The sequence below is a fragment of the Peromyscus californicus genome, unplaced genomic scaffold (genome assembly GCF_007827085.1).
Source record: "Peromyscus californicus insignis strain IS unplaced genomic scaffold, ASM782708v3 Scaffold_22__1_contigs__length_63687245, whole genome shotgun sequence".
NCBI classification, from domain to species: Eukaryota; Metazoa; Chordata; class Mammalia; order Rodentia; family Cricetidae; genus Peromyscus; species Peromyscus californicus.
The window spans coordinates 1,327,501-1,340,784 of record NW_026294525.1 but is presented as its reverse complement, the minus strand read 5'-3'; the positions used below and the strand labels follow the sequence as shown (position 1 = coordinate 1,340,784).

Here is a 13,284-nt window from a genome sequence, read left to right as displayed (position 1 = left end):
TGTCGTATTTGGAAGAACCCCTACTGAAATGCAATTGTGGGTGAATGGTTATTTTGCATGCATTCTTTTTTCTTCCCCCAACATAACGTTAACACCCTCTCTGGTTTGTATTTCAGCTTCCATAGAAAGTAGCACCCAAAGGATGACTGACTGACAAAATTGAGAATTTTCCCCATACTCCTGTCTTATTTCTCTTCCATTTTTCATTACAGTGGTACAATTCTATCCTTTCCCAATGATTTAAACCATTGAACAAATCTATAACATTGTTTTATAGAGATATTTCTGATTCGTGAAGATTTTTTTTTAATATCATGACACCAAGTTGATTCTCTTGATCTTGAAGGCATTTAATCTAATGCCTGGAGAGATCAAGTCTAGTTTGTACAACATTAATGAAAGGAGTTTCAAATCCTATCTTTAACCTAGTTCATTTAACACAATGCTTTATTTAGCGCACTAATTTCATTCATAATTTATGATTCCTGCTGTAAAAACAGAAAGATGATGTGCTTATTAAAAGACAGAAGAGCCAGGTGTCATGGTGCATGTGTAATCCTAGCACTGAGATGCAGAGGGAGGAGGCACATAGTTTGAGGCCAGGCTAGATTGAACAATGAAATGCTCTTCCATATCCTGAAAGATGAATGATGGTAGGCTTTTAAAACTAATATTTTAATGCATTTTTGAAAGTTCATACATTTATACAATGTGTTTTGATCATATCCAACCACATTACTTCCCTCCCATTCCCCTCAAGTGTCCCCTACTCTGCCTCCTTCTAAATTAATGCCCTTCTTTTCTGTTATTAATAATCTCCTGAGTCTAATTAGTGCTGGTATAGTATGGTGGATGGGGGTGGGGCCTTCCACTGGGCACAGTCCATCTGATGACAGGTTTTTATTTTAAAAATAACAAAGACTTTGTTTTGATTTTTCAAGACAGGGGTTCTCTGTGTAACAGCTCTGACTGTCTTGGAACTCGCTCTGTAGACCAGGTTGGCCTTAAACTTACAGAGATCCACCTGCCTCTGCCTCCAAAGTGCTGGGATTAAAGGTATGCACCACCACCGCCCAGAAAGACTTTTTTCTAAGTTGCAATAATTTAAAGAATTCATTAACACCACACATTCCAATCTTTCAAGCTCACATCACACATATTCTGGTACTAAGATTGTCAGATAAACTACAGAATGTATTCCTGGCTTCAAGGGTTATGATAAGAGATCTGATGTTATTCTGAAGTGTTAGACTCTGATTCAGCTGACATTTTTCCCTTGCAGCTTTTAGCATGGCCTCTTTGCTTTGTGTTTGACATCTTGACTATAATGCATCATGGAGAAGCTTTTCTCCAGTTTATCTATTTGGGATTCTAAATGTATGTTGTGTTTAAGGTATTTGTTTATCTACATTTGGAGACTTTTCTTATGTAACATTGCTCTGTGCTTTTAGTTTTTTCCTTGGCTTCTTCTATCACATAGATTCTTGGGTTTTGTTGTTGGATTGTACCCAAGGGTCCTTGAACGTTGTGGTCAGGCTCTTTTCCCATTTCATTTCTGTTTGAACGCAGCATTTCATTGACTTGTCTTCTGCTTGTTCCACCACACTGCATATGCCTTTCATTTGGTTTTGCTTGATTCACTGAGTTTTCATCTCCTACATTTCTATTTTTTTCCCCCCAAATCTCAGTTTCTTTGCTGACTTTCTTATCAATTGTGATGACTTTCCTCTCTGCTTTCCTGAATTTTCTTTCTGGAGCCTAGGTTAAATTCATCTGCTTGCTCATATCCTCTTGGAGGTCACTGATGTTTTTGCTAGCAAACCTTCATGCAGCATTTTCCCTATGTCAATATCTTGGAACGCAGTAGGTGAGCTCTTTTGATACTTTGGAAGAGTCACATTGATGCTGTGTCTTTTCAAGTCTCTTGCATTTTTGTGTTTGTGTACATGTTGTTTTAGATATCTTATTTGGTTTTACTTGGGGATTTTCCTATTGAGCAGCCTTGTCTTGAGGGATCAATACCCAGTGCTTCCCTCCATCTACCAGGCAGCTCTGGCCCTGGAGTTGTGTTCTGCTTGGCTAATTCTTCCTGGTGTGTCGCTAGTGTTTTTCTCTGTGGTTTGTAGGTGTGTGAATATCTCAAGCTCTTTTTCTTTTCTTTGAAATAGTCTGTTTTCTCTTACTCTGACCCTTTATCAGGTTGGACAGATGTAGTTTTCCAGTCAGCATTTTACCAGGAAGTCCTGTATTTACTCACTTTATAGTTGACATATTTTTGGAATCTACTAATGTGGATTTTTTATGACATTGACTAATTATCTTAATACACCCAACTTATTTGCACTGTTGATCACAGGTGAGTGATTTCTCAACCATATCTCATCTTTCATTTGAAGATTCGATATTGCCTAAAGATTGGCCAGGAGGACAAATACACATTCACAGTCATTATATTTTTAAAAATATTTGAAAGAAAAGAAATGATAATATAATTACATAATTTCTCCCTTCCCCTTTCTCTGTCCAAACCTTCCTATATGCCCTTCCTTGCTTTCTTTCAAATTCATGGAACAGCACAATCATTATCTTTATAGTTCGTTTTTAGTGATGTCTTGAAATAATGTGCAATGTGATCAAGAATTTACTTCTATACTACTATGGTAAATAAAATTTATTTATGAGAGCAAGAGATTAATTTGTTAGACCAAGGGCTGTAAATTACAAGTGAGTATCACTTATCTACAAATTACAAAAATACTTTTTTTTTGGTGTGTGAGTATTTTGCCTGCATGTAAGTCTGTGAACCTCATGTGTGCAGTGCCCTCAGGGCAGAGAAGGGTGAAAGGTTATGTTATCCTCTGGGACTGTCGTTGCTGACAGTTGTGAGCTGCTGTGTGGGTTCTGGGAATCAAATTTGGGTCCTCTGGGAGAGGAACCAGTGTTCTTAACCACAGGGCCATATCTTCAGCCAAGCTTGTGGATTGAATTTCTGCTAGACAATATGAACAGTTTTAAGCATAGGTAATTTAATTTAACTCTCTATCGGTAATCAGTAGTGATATTGATATCTTTACTTATGAGGAAAGCTGTGGTAAATAAATCGAAGTAATTGCATAGCACATATTACATGATTCATAAACTATAGTGCTGGAATTGAAGTCCATATCTATTTGATTTAATACTGTGCTTTAAACTCTGCAATACATATATGTGTATATTACACATATTCATATTTATGTGTATCAGATGTACATAGAAATAGTCCCTATAGGCAGTTTGTGATTTCATATGGGAAGGATATACTTAGGAAGTAGGGCCTTTCTTCAGGGATTTATGACAGTGAGGAATATGGCCATAATAAGTTTAAAATTTAGAGAAGACTGTTGGAGGATGAAAATGGGACAATTTTACAATGAACTCTTTTAGGTATAGTAAGTCGTCATTACCTCTCCCCATGTCAATCACTTTCTGTTGCGGTGACAAAATACTTGAGGAAGCAACTAAAAATGAGAAAAGATTTATTCTGGTTCATGGTTTCAGTCTGTAGTGGACTGGCTTCATTGTTTCTAGGCATTTGTGAAGTAGTATATCATCGTATCATGACAGAATGGTGAGCAGAGAGCAGAGCTGTTTTCCCCATGGTGGGAGGGAGGGAGAGAAGGAACTAGGGAGGGGGAGAGGAGGAGAAGGGAGGAGGAGGGAAGGAGGCAAGGAGAGAGAAAGAGAGAGAGAGAGAGAGAGAGAGAGAGAGAGAGAGAGAGAGAGAGAGAGAGAGAGAACACCAGGGACAAGATTTACTTTTCAAAGGTATGCACACTGAGACCTCCATCCTCCAACCAGATCACATCTCCCAATAATACCATTCCACTATGAATTTATCAATGTATTGATTCATTGATTAGATCAGAACCCTTACCATTCAATCATATCTTTGCATTATTCTGCCATCTGGGAGCCAGGCATTCACTGTAGAGCACATTTGTTTTCCTAGCGGCTTCTTTCACATTCTCTCTCAGGTTTACTCCGGCTGTGTTATTCTTCTCTTCATTGATTCATGCTTGAATTAATTATTTTTTGGGGGACTTTGGAATGATTGAATTTCTTTTCCCTCTTTGTCCCTCTTCATATCTGTCTTCAAAGTTAAATTGTCCTCACTGGCTACTGTGATTCAGCATCTGTGGGTTTGGCTCAAACAGGAAGGCATGGGCAGGGAAGTGAATATTGTTTCATAGGTGTTTCCAGGAAAGTGTTTGTGGAGAGTAGTGTCTGTGGTTTGTGGGCAGCATGTGAAATCCTCATTCCACAAAGAGCAGGACAATGAACGAGTCTGGTCATGCTTTAACACAAACCTTGCATAGTAACATTTGGTACCATGAATAGTGTCTGAGTTTACTTAATCTGAAATGCCTCATATGAACAACACGTAGCTAAATGTCTTCTTAAACCTGGAACATGAAGATCGTCCTATGATTCCACATACCATGTTTTCTTTGTTTAGTGGCATCACTGTGTGGAACATCAGGCTTATTTGTTTATTTTTTACAAGTTAATGCTAAAGAATAAGGATGTTATGAGTTGTCTCAAAGCTCCAACTCCCTGTTGATAAGAGGAAAACCATCAGCTCTGTAGAACCTCCCCACTTGCTGAATGCCTAGATCCTATATTGAGCAGTAGGTGTTTTAGAGTTTGTGCATGGTCACTAGTCTCCAGAATGTGTTTATTTAGCATGTAACAATTAAATCCTTAAAGAATTCCACCACTGTAAGCAAGTATGCCATAAGTTATCATTAGCTGTGACCCTGTGAAGTACCCGAGAGCACACATTACTCCTTATTGTGCCACAAATTCTAGGTCTCACTATGGGTCTTGTTTCTCTAATGTAGTCTAAGGTATATGCTAATGATTATGCAGAACAAGATCACCATTTCCAATAACGTTTTAAATACTGTATTTTAAATATAATGCATCATTCAACGTTACAAATAGTTTCCCCACATTCTCAATTTCATGGCTAAAGGTACTGATAGAGGAGAATAAAAACTACTCATCGATTCTATAATTCTGAGACCTGCCTTGTTTTATTTCTGCTGTGCATGTGTCCTATAGCGGGGACAAGATGAGAAAAGGGAGCTTGGGACAACTGTCCTCAAATGTCAGTGCTCATCTGCAACAGCCTGGAGGGCAGGACACACAGCCGACCTCCTTCCACAGGCTGTATTTCCAGTTCCCTTGGTGCTGCCTATGCTGTCCCTCCAGGGACTAACCATTGAGCAGCACTGTCTTAAACCATGCCAAGGAAGAAAACTGAATTAACGCTTCCATTCTGCAGTGTTCTTCTTAGCTGTGTCTGATAAACAGTGAGGAAAGAAGGACTGTGTGCCATCTATGAAAAGAATTGGTTTTAGGCCACATGGGTGATGCACAGGAACACCAGGTATTTGGGTGGGAAGCCATCGGCCAGATGGATTTCATCTAAAGATGTCACTTGATGTTTGCACTTCCTCTGGAGGAAGGTGCTTTGTTTTCTCTTTCCAACCCAAGTTTTACCATGCTGTCGTACTTTGAGGGAACTTACAGAATGCATGGCATCTTACCTCGTAAGTTCTTTGTGTACACCTGGAAACAGAGCATTTTCTGACCACCAAAGAAGCAGTGGTATAACTAACAAAAGTTAGTGACAACCATGTGTCATTTAATCCCATACACCCCTGATTCAGATTCCTAACCAATGACCCTGAAATGCCCTGGCAGCCCCTTGTTCACAACAGGATCTAATTTGGAAGAACTGAATGTGTTTTGGCTTTTGTCATTAAAACAAATTTTTTTCCCCCTCAGATCATTCAGGCTAGCCTTAGATCCACTACAAAATTCCAGGCTAGCCTCAAATTATGATCCATGTGTTTCAGCCTCTTGAATACTGGGATTATAGCTATGTCAGCTTCATTTAAGTTTTTTTTTTTTTTAAATAGAGTAGTTCTGACTTTCAAAAAAAGAGATCATTTATTCTGAGGAATATTTTATTTTTCTGATTTATCATGCTTCCCTGTGGAAATACTTTGGGAAGAGGATACACTCGATGAACTCATGTACTCATACTGTATTATGTCAGGGGGATACATACTATATGTGTTTCCCAGCATTTGCATCAGTACAGCTGTGTCTGTTTATTATCTCCTAAGTGTTGTCTGTGATGTTACCTTTCCTCTTGCTACCAGAAACTAGTCCGTGTGCTGTAACTCAGCAGTGCAGTGTCTGGTGTGCCCTGTCTTATTTATGGCCTTACTATCACTTGATGATTTCTCACTAAGTTGTTAATGTCGTTAAAGTCTACACAGCAAAGATAATTTACTAATTCTATCTTCTACATATGTCAGCTGGCCTTCTTGCTAAAAATTATAGCTTTTCCCAAACTGATGCTACTTGCTTTCCTTAAGATCTATTTTCTACTGTACAACTCAATCTTTTCCATAATTTACCAGTTTTCAAAGTAAGTAATTTGTTTAATTAATGTCATAAGTGTTGACAAATGAGATATTCTAGATTGCTTTTTGAGCATATCATCTTTTTTAAAAAGTTTTTTTTCTTGTTTTGGCAGTTTAATATGTTTATATAATGAATTTTAATAGTTTCATTTCCATCCCGCTTTCTCATCCCCTCGTCTCTCCAACTAGAATGCTCTTCTCAACAAATTCTACTTTCATGGACATGTTAATTTTCACAGGTTAAAAGTGGTTCTAAAGCCTCCTTGTGCTTACCACAGGCTGTGTTCTTACACTGACGGTATAGAAAGAGGAGGCAGAATGAACCTACCCCATGTACACCTCAGCCTAGGCCATGGGGAGACATGGGGAAAAAAAGTGGTTCTAAGACGCCAGGAAGCAGGAAGAGGGCTCAGCAAGTAAGAGTACTTGCTGCCTAGCCTTGTCACCCGAGTTTCACCCCTGGAGTCCACAAGGTAGAAGGAAAAAACTGATTTCTCCAGTCTGTCTTCTGACCTCCAGATATGCCATGTGCTAGACACACACACACACACACACACACACACACACACACACACACACACACACACACACTATAAAAAAATTAAAAAAGACCAATAGGAAAAGGACAGCTACTAAGGATAGGAGAGCTAACAACTTTCAAGAAAACCTGAAGCCTCAGATCTTCTTGACCATTTATGGGTAATGAATTAAAAAAAAAAAAGACAGAGCCAAACAGCAAAGCTTTGGCAAATGAGAAGACACACACTATTGCTTTGGTGAGTGTTCATGCTAAAAATGTCTTCGTAAAGGAGATCTAGGCTGGGGAAGGATGGATATCGATTATTATCAATAGAGATAATTAAAAGGTCACACGTGTTCTTGGGTGTGCTCGTGTATGTTATGATAGGACAGTTTTAAAAGGGATATACTTCTGGCAATGTGTTTGGCTTGAGTCTACTTTGGGAATGCGAATGGTGGTGGTAAAAGAAGCTAGTCGTTATATTTACAGTCATGCTGGGCTTGCAGAGAGAAAGCAGACTGAAGTCACTAGTGAGTGTAGCAGGCAGCTGCACGTAAACACAAGGAAAATGATTTATGTGGAAGGCTTCAGCATTTTCTCTCTCCCAGAGAGTTTATTTGGATAAACCAAACCAAAGCCAACCAAACAAAAAACTGACCCTGCAGATTTAGAACCCATTTCCTGGTGCTCAAGTTGAAGTAAAAGTAATTGCCAATTAACTTTGTAAGGGCCGTGGATCACAGTTCCAGTCATAGGTTTTTACCATGTGGGTTCGTCCAGGCGGCTTTAGGTCCATCACCCTTGGATGTCGACAGTGTTTCCTCCTGCACAGATCTAAGTAAGAGAGCTGTGAAATGTCTTTGATTCTTATGCTTTCCTGGATTCCTTGAAGTAAGGAACAGAGTCCTTTCACTGCCTGTCTGCTGTATAACAGAGTCAAGCATTTCTTCCTGGAAAGCCACTTACAGCTCTGGACTGCATGGGATGCAGCAGCAAATGTCAGCAGCTTGGACCATATGTACCTTTCCTAGGACCTTTGTCCCTGGACTCTTTATCAACCTTATGACTCCAAGCCATAGTGACACTTTCTCATCTCTGCTAGTGTGTTTTATTCAGGAATTAGTTGTCTCAGAAATATGTGTAATAATAACATCTTGTTTTGTTTTGCATGTGCATACAGCATATGTCATTATGGTATATGGCATATGCCTGTATGTGGTCACATATGTGTGCAGGTGCATATAGATGTGTGTGCATGTAGGTCCAAAGTTGGTGTTGGGTGTCTTCCTCAATTGCTCTCCATTTTTTTTTATTTATTGAGGCAGAGTCTCTTGAAGAAAATGGAATTCACTGGTTCTGGCTACTCTAGCCAGCCAACTTGCCCCAGAGATACCCTATTCCTGTTTCCCAAATGTTGAGATTACAGGCAGAGGCCACACCTGTCCAGATTTTATATGAGTCTTGCGGATCCAAATTCTAGTTTCATACTTGTATGGCAAGAACTTTACACACTGAACTATCTTAAGAAATGTGTGTATGTGTGTGTGCATGCATGTGTGTGTGTGTCTGTGTTCAGAATGGTAGATGAGGGACACATGTGTGCATGTGTGTGTGTGGAGGCCAGAGAGCAATCTTGTGTCATTCACTAGGTACTATATCCTTTTTTTTTTTCCTATTTAAAATTTTCATATTTATTTATTTTGAGATGGGGCCTACACTCACCTGGACCTTGTCAGTTCAACTAGGCTGGCTGGCTGGTGAGCCCCAGGGATCCACCTGCCTCCACCTCCCCAGTACCAGGATTACAAGCATATGAGATGAACCTGGATATTTTTTACACAGGTTCTGCAGATCAAAAGCAGGTCTTCAGGCTAGCAAGAGAAGCACTTTACCAACTTATCTATCTCCCCCAGATTTTTTTTTAAGAGTGAACTTTATGGATACATAAGGTTTGTCAGTAGGGAAAGTTGAGGGGGGAAATGGCATCCCCAAAGGAGAAAAATATTATACATAACTCGACTTTTTAATCTTTTTTTTTCTTCTTTTTGGTATTTCAAGACAGGGTTTCTCTGTGTAGTTTTGGTGCCTATCCTGGATCTCACTCTGTAGACCAGGCTGGCCTTGAACTCACAAAGATCCGCCTGGCTCTGCCTCCCGAGTGCTGGGATTAAAGGCGTGCACCACCACCGCCCGGCTGACTTTTTAATCTTAAAACATTAATGAATGTTCCCTAGGTGGAATGGAGGACCAACTTTTTTAAATAAATATGATGTCAGTTTTCTACCAATTGTCTTATGCAAAAATCATTACTCTTCAAAGCAATTGTTCCTATAAGGAAAACTTTAAAACGCTTTTGCTCTATTCAATTTATTCTTAAACGTATTCAAACAGCAAGGCATCAAAAGATTCAGCAAGCCTCCATCTCATCATATTACCAGCTATACATGCTCTTTAAATGTTTATTTTGTTCAAATTTTAATGCTTATTTATGGCAAAAAGCTTATTATGATACTGTATAATTATGTAATAATACTTCAGTGATTCCTGTCATTCCTTGATTAATTCATTTTCATGCATTTCTTATCCTTCATCCAAAGTTCTAATCTGCCTTAGAGATGATTCATCTTTTATTTAAAGACAGAAGAAATTGAAAGTAGAGGTCTGTGTTGATATATTGTGTACCCCAGTAAGGCTTACCTGGGAATCAGAGGACAGAGCCAGCCACTAAATTAGACATAGAGGTCAGGCAGGGGTGGCACACACCTTTAATCCTATCACTCAGGAGGCAGAGATCCATCTGGATCTCTGTGAGTTCAAGGCCACACTGGGCTACCCGAGAGAAATAGAACCAGGCAGTGGTGACCCATGCCTTTAATCTCAGGAAGTGATATGGAGGACACAGAAAGGTATACAAGGCCTGAGGAAATAGGAACTCACTCTCTTGAGGCTGAGGATTTTGTAGAGGTAAGCTAGTGGCTGGCTGTTGTGCTTCTCTGATCTTTCAGCTTTCACCCTGATATCTGGCTCTGGGTTTTTTTCATAAGACCTTTTAAGATTGGTGTTACAGAGGTCACTTTGCACTTTAGTGGATCCCTTGGCTAAAATAAACAGAGTAACTAAACTGATAATTCCAAGAACTTTGCACTTATTTTGGGAATAATATTTCTTAGTTCTATAAAAATAAAAACTAAGAATCTTGTCTCTGAAATCAATTCATTGTATCTCACAGCCAATAAAATCTTGGAGGTTTTGATGTGTGAACTATGTTAACTTCAAAAGGAAACTTCTGCAGTGTTTTAATTCTATTTCAGCTCAGACAATTGTACTTAATATTTTCTGGATTGTAAGTCTTTATATAAGCTATCACTATTAAAAATGAAAACATTTAGGAGTTGAAACTATGCAGGGTTTTTCGAGCAAAGGTTGTGATCACTGATTCTTATTCCTTTATGGAAAAAATTTTAAATCTTGAGTCCAAAGCAGTATGATTGATGGTGTATATATGTATGTATATTTAAAATTTAACATCATTGTACTAGATATAGGGAAGAATTATCAATTATAAAAATTTTCAAAAAGTTCTAGAGATGACATTGACCCTAGAAATGCATTCCAAGAAGGTCTGTTCACGCTTCCAGTGACACAATACAGCCATGTCTGACAGAAACAGGAACCTCAGTGCTCCAGATGTTTTGATTATACCTCTCCCTAAGACTCTCCTGCCTCCTGACTTTCCCTATTCTCTAGGACCTGGGACAAAAAATATTTATTCATTCTTTCCAGGATTTGTTTTTTTATCTCTCTCTAATGTTAGATGTCCTTGCTTTTATAAACTATTGGTGATGGGACCGTACATCTGCTGGAACACAGCCTTCAGCGTTTAGCTGGGGAAAGCACTAAGACTTGGAAGGCTCAGCACAAGGTAAAACATCATAGATTCCAGGCTTAAATCCTTTTAATTGCAGGAATTTAACACTTTGTCTCTTCACCACAGTGCAGTGTGGCCATGCTGTAAATTTAGGCATCACCTGCCTTTCTCAGATTTTTGAAACACTATAGGAAAAATCTCTCTCTTAAATAGCTCCACTTCAATTACATGGTTCAAAAGTGTGTTTTAGCTTTGTTATTCTCGGACCCCAGAATGCTGAGGATCCTTGCTTAATGTTCTCTCTCTTTTAACCCAGACTTGGTCACTATGGCTTAGCAGGACTCTACTTAGCAGGTACCTGATAATGGTTTAAGTGCTCAATAAAAATAAACAAAAAACCCTGTTCTTGTAGAGCTCATATTATGCAAGAAGAAGAAGAAGAAGAAGAAGAAGAAGAAAGAAGAAGAAGAAGAAGAAGAAGAAGAAGAAGCAGCAGCAGCAGCAATAATTGAAAAGCAAAAATTTTTTGTTTTTGAAGTGTGGTCTATTGGGTGGTAATAAGTGTGAGAGGAGAAAATTAGATGACCCAATAAATAAGCCTACACAACTGTACTTACCTAATTTTCAACAAAGATTTCAAAAACATACATTAGATAAATGATAGTCTCTTCAACAAATAATGATGGGAAAGCTAGATGCCCACATGCAGAAGAATGATGTTAGATGCATATAAATCAGTTCTTGTTTTAGACATTTGAAGACTGCTGTGGATATCGCTCTGCATAAATAAAACACTGATTGGCCAGTAGCCAGGCAGGAAGTATAGGTGGGACAAGCAGAGAAGAGAATTCTGGGAAGTGGAAAACTGAGGCAGAGAGGCGCTGTGAGCCACCACCATGAGAAGATGTTAAGATACCGGTAAGCTATGAGCCACATGACAAATTATAGATTAATAGAAATGTGTTAATTTAAGATATAAGAATTAGATAACAAGAAGCCTGCCATGGCCATACAGTTTATATATAAGTCTCTGTGTGTTTACTTGGTTGGGTCTGAGCAGCTGTGGGACTGGCGGGTTAGAGAGATTTGTCCTGACTGTGAGCCAGGCAGGACCAGAAAAACTCCAGCTACAGAAAACAGTTGAGGTTAGTCCTCGGAGTCTTCACAGAATCATTTCCATGTCTCTCCTCATTGAGGCTGGCTGTTTTCTGTCCCTCTCTTTGGTACGTTTACATTCGAACAACTCTCTTGGTTTATCATTTCAAAAAAATGATGAAAAGTAATGCAGTTTTCAATGGTGGTCTAAGACGATAAGAAACCCATATGTGAAGGTCTGTCCCCTTCTGCCTGTTATGCTTATTAATTGAGAAGCACAATTTTTTTCTAGTGCTGCCTTGTACATTCCAGGCAGGCAATTGTCTACTGAGCTATATTCTCCAGCCCAGAGAAGCTTCTTTTTTTGACAGACATGTGGATATGAGATGAAAGGGTGTTGGGATAATGGGGCTCCATGCATTTTCTTTCCATGAATAATCCTTCATGATATGCTAGTGACATAAGGTAATCTTTGTGGACCTGAATTTAATACCCACAAGCTATATTAACAACCCTAGTCTGTAGCTGGAATTTTCTTTGGGCCTTCAACCAGCTCCCAAATAAAGACACGAAGACTTACAAATGCCCAGCCTTAGCTTAAGCTTGTCCCACTGGCTCTTTTAACTTAATTTAACCTGTTTCTATTCATCTATGTTTTTCCTTGGGGCTTTTTACCTTTCTTTTATTCTATATGTCCTCTTTCTTGATTCCTCTATGTGTGTGTGTCTGGCCCCTGGGGTCTCCGGGCATCTCTTTTTCTTTCTCTCTTGAGCCTAAATTTCTCCTCCTACTTACTCTCCCTGCCTGGAAGTCCCACCTGTACCTCCTCCCTCACTATTGGCCATTCAGCTTTTATATGACCAATCAGGCAAGGTAAAACAGCAACACATCTTTACACAGCTAAACAAATGCAGCACATCTTTGCATAGTTAAACTTGTATTCGGCAAAACTAGCCAGCCATGATTATAGCTACTGTGATACAGTTTCTGGTTCTGAAAGCACTAGGATATGTTTCCATTGTTGTCAGCTATACAACGTTGGGCATCTGGTTTGACTTACTGGCCTGTTGGTCTTATGTACTTGATAGATAAATAGAAAAATAATCTAAAACAGAAGAAAACAGCATATATGCTGTATTTATCTAGAGAAGTATATGAAAAGTCAGATGTTTGGAGCAAAAGTATAAATAGAAAAGGAAGTGTGGCATCCATACAAAGTCACACGGCAACTCTAGTCCTTATATTTCTTTTAAGTTCAAAATTAAGACACTGGACAAAATAATTTGTTTAAAAACAATTTCTGTTTAGCACCAAATTTT

The 13,284-nt window shown here is 38.9% G+C and overlaps 1 non-coding gene across 1 annotated transcript; it reads left to right on the top strand.

Annotated features, from left to right (window-relative positions):
- The first annotated feature begins 6,738 nt into the window (after positions 1-6,738).
- LOC128118820 (small nucleolar RNA SNORA51) lies at positions 6,739-6,848 on the top strand. The gene has a single exon (XR_008221345.1). It is a non-coding gene; the product is annotated as a small nucleolar RNA SNORA51 (small nucleolar RNA).
- Positions 6,849-13,284: the final 6,436 nt, after the last annotated feature.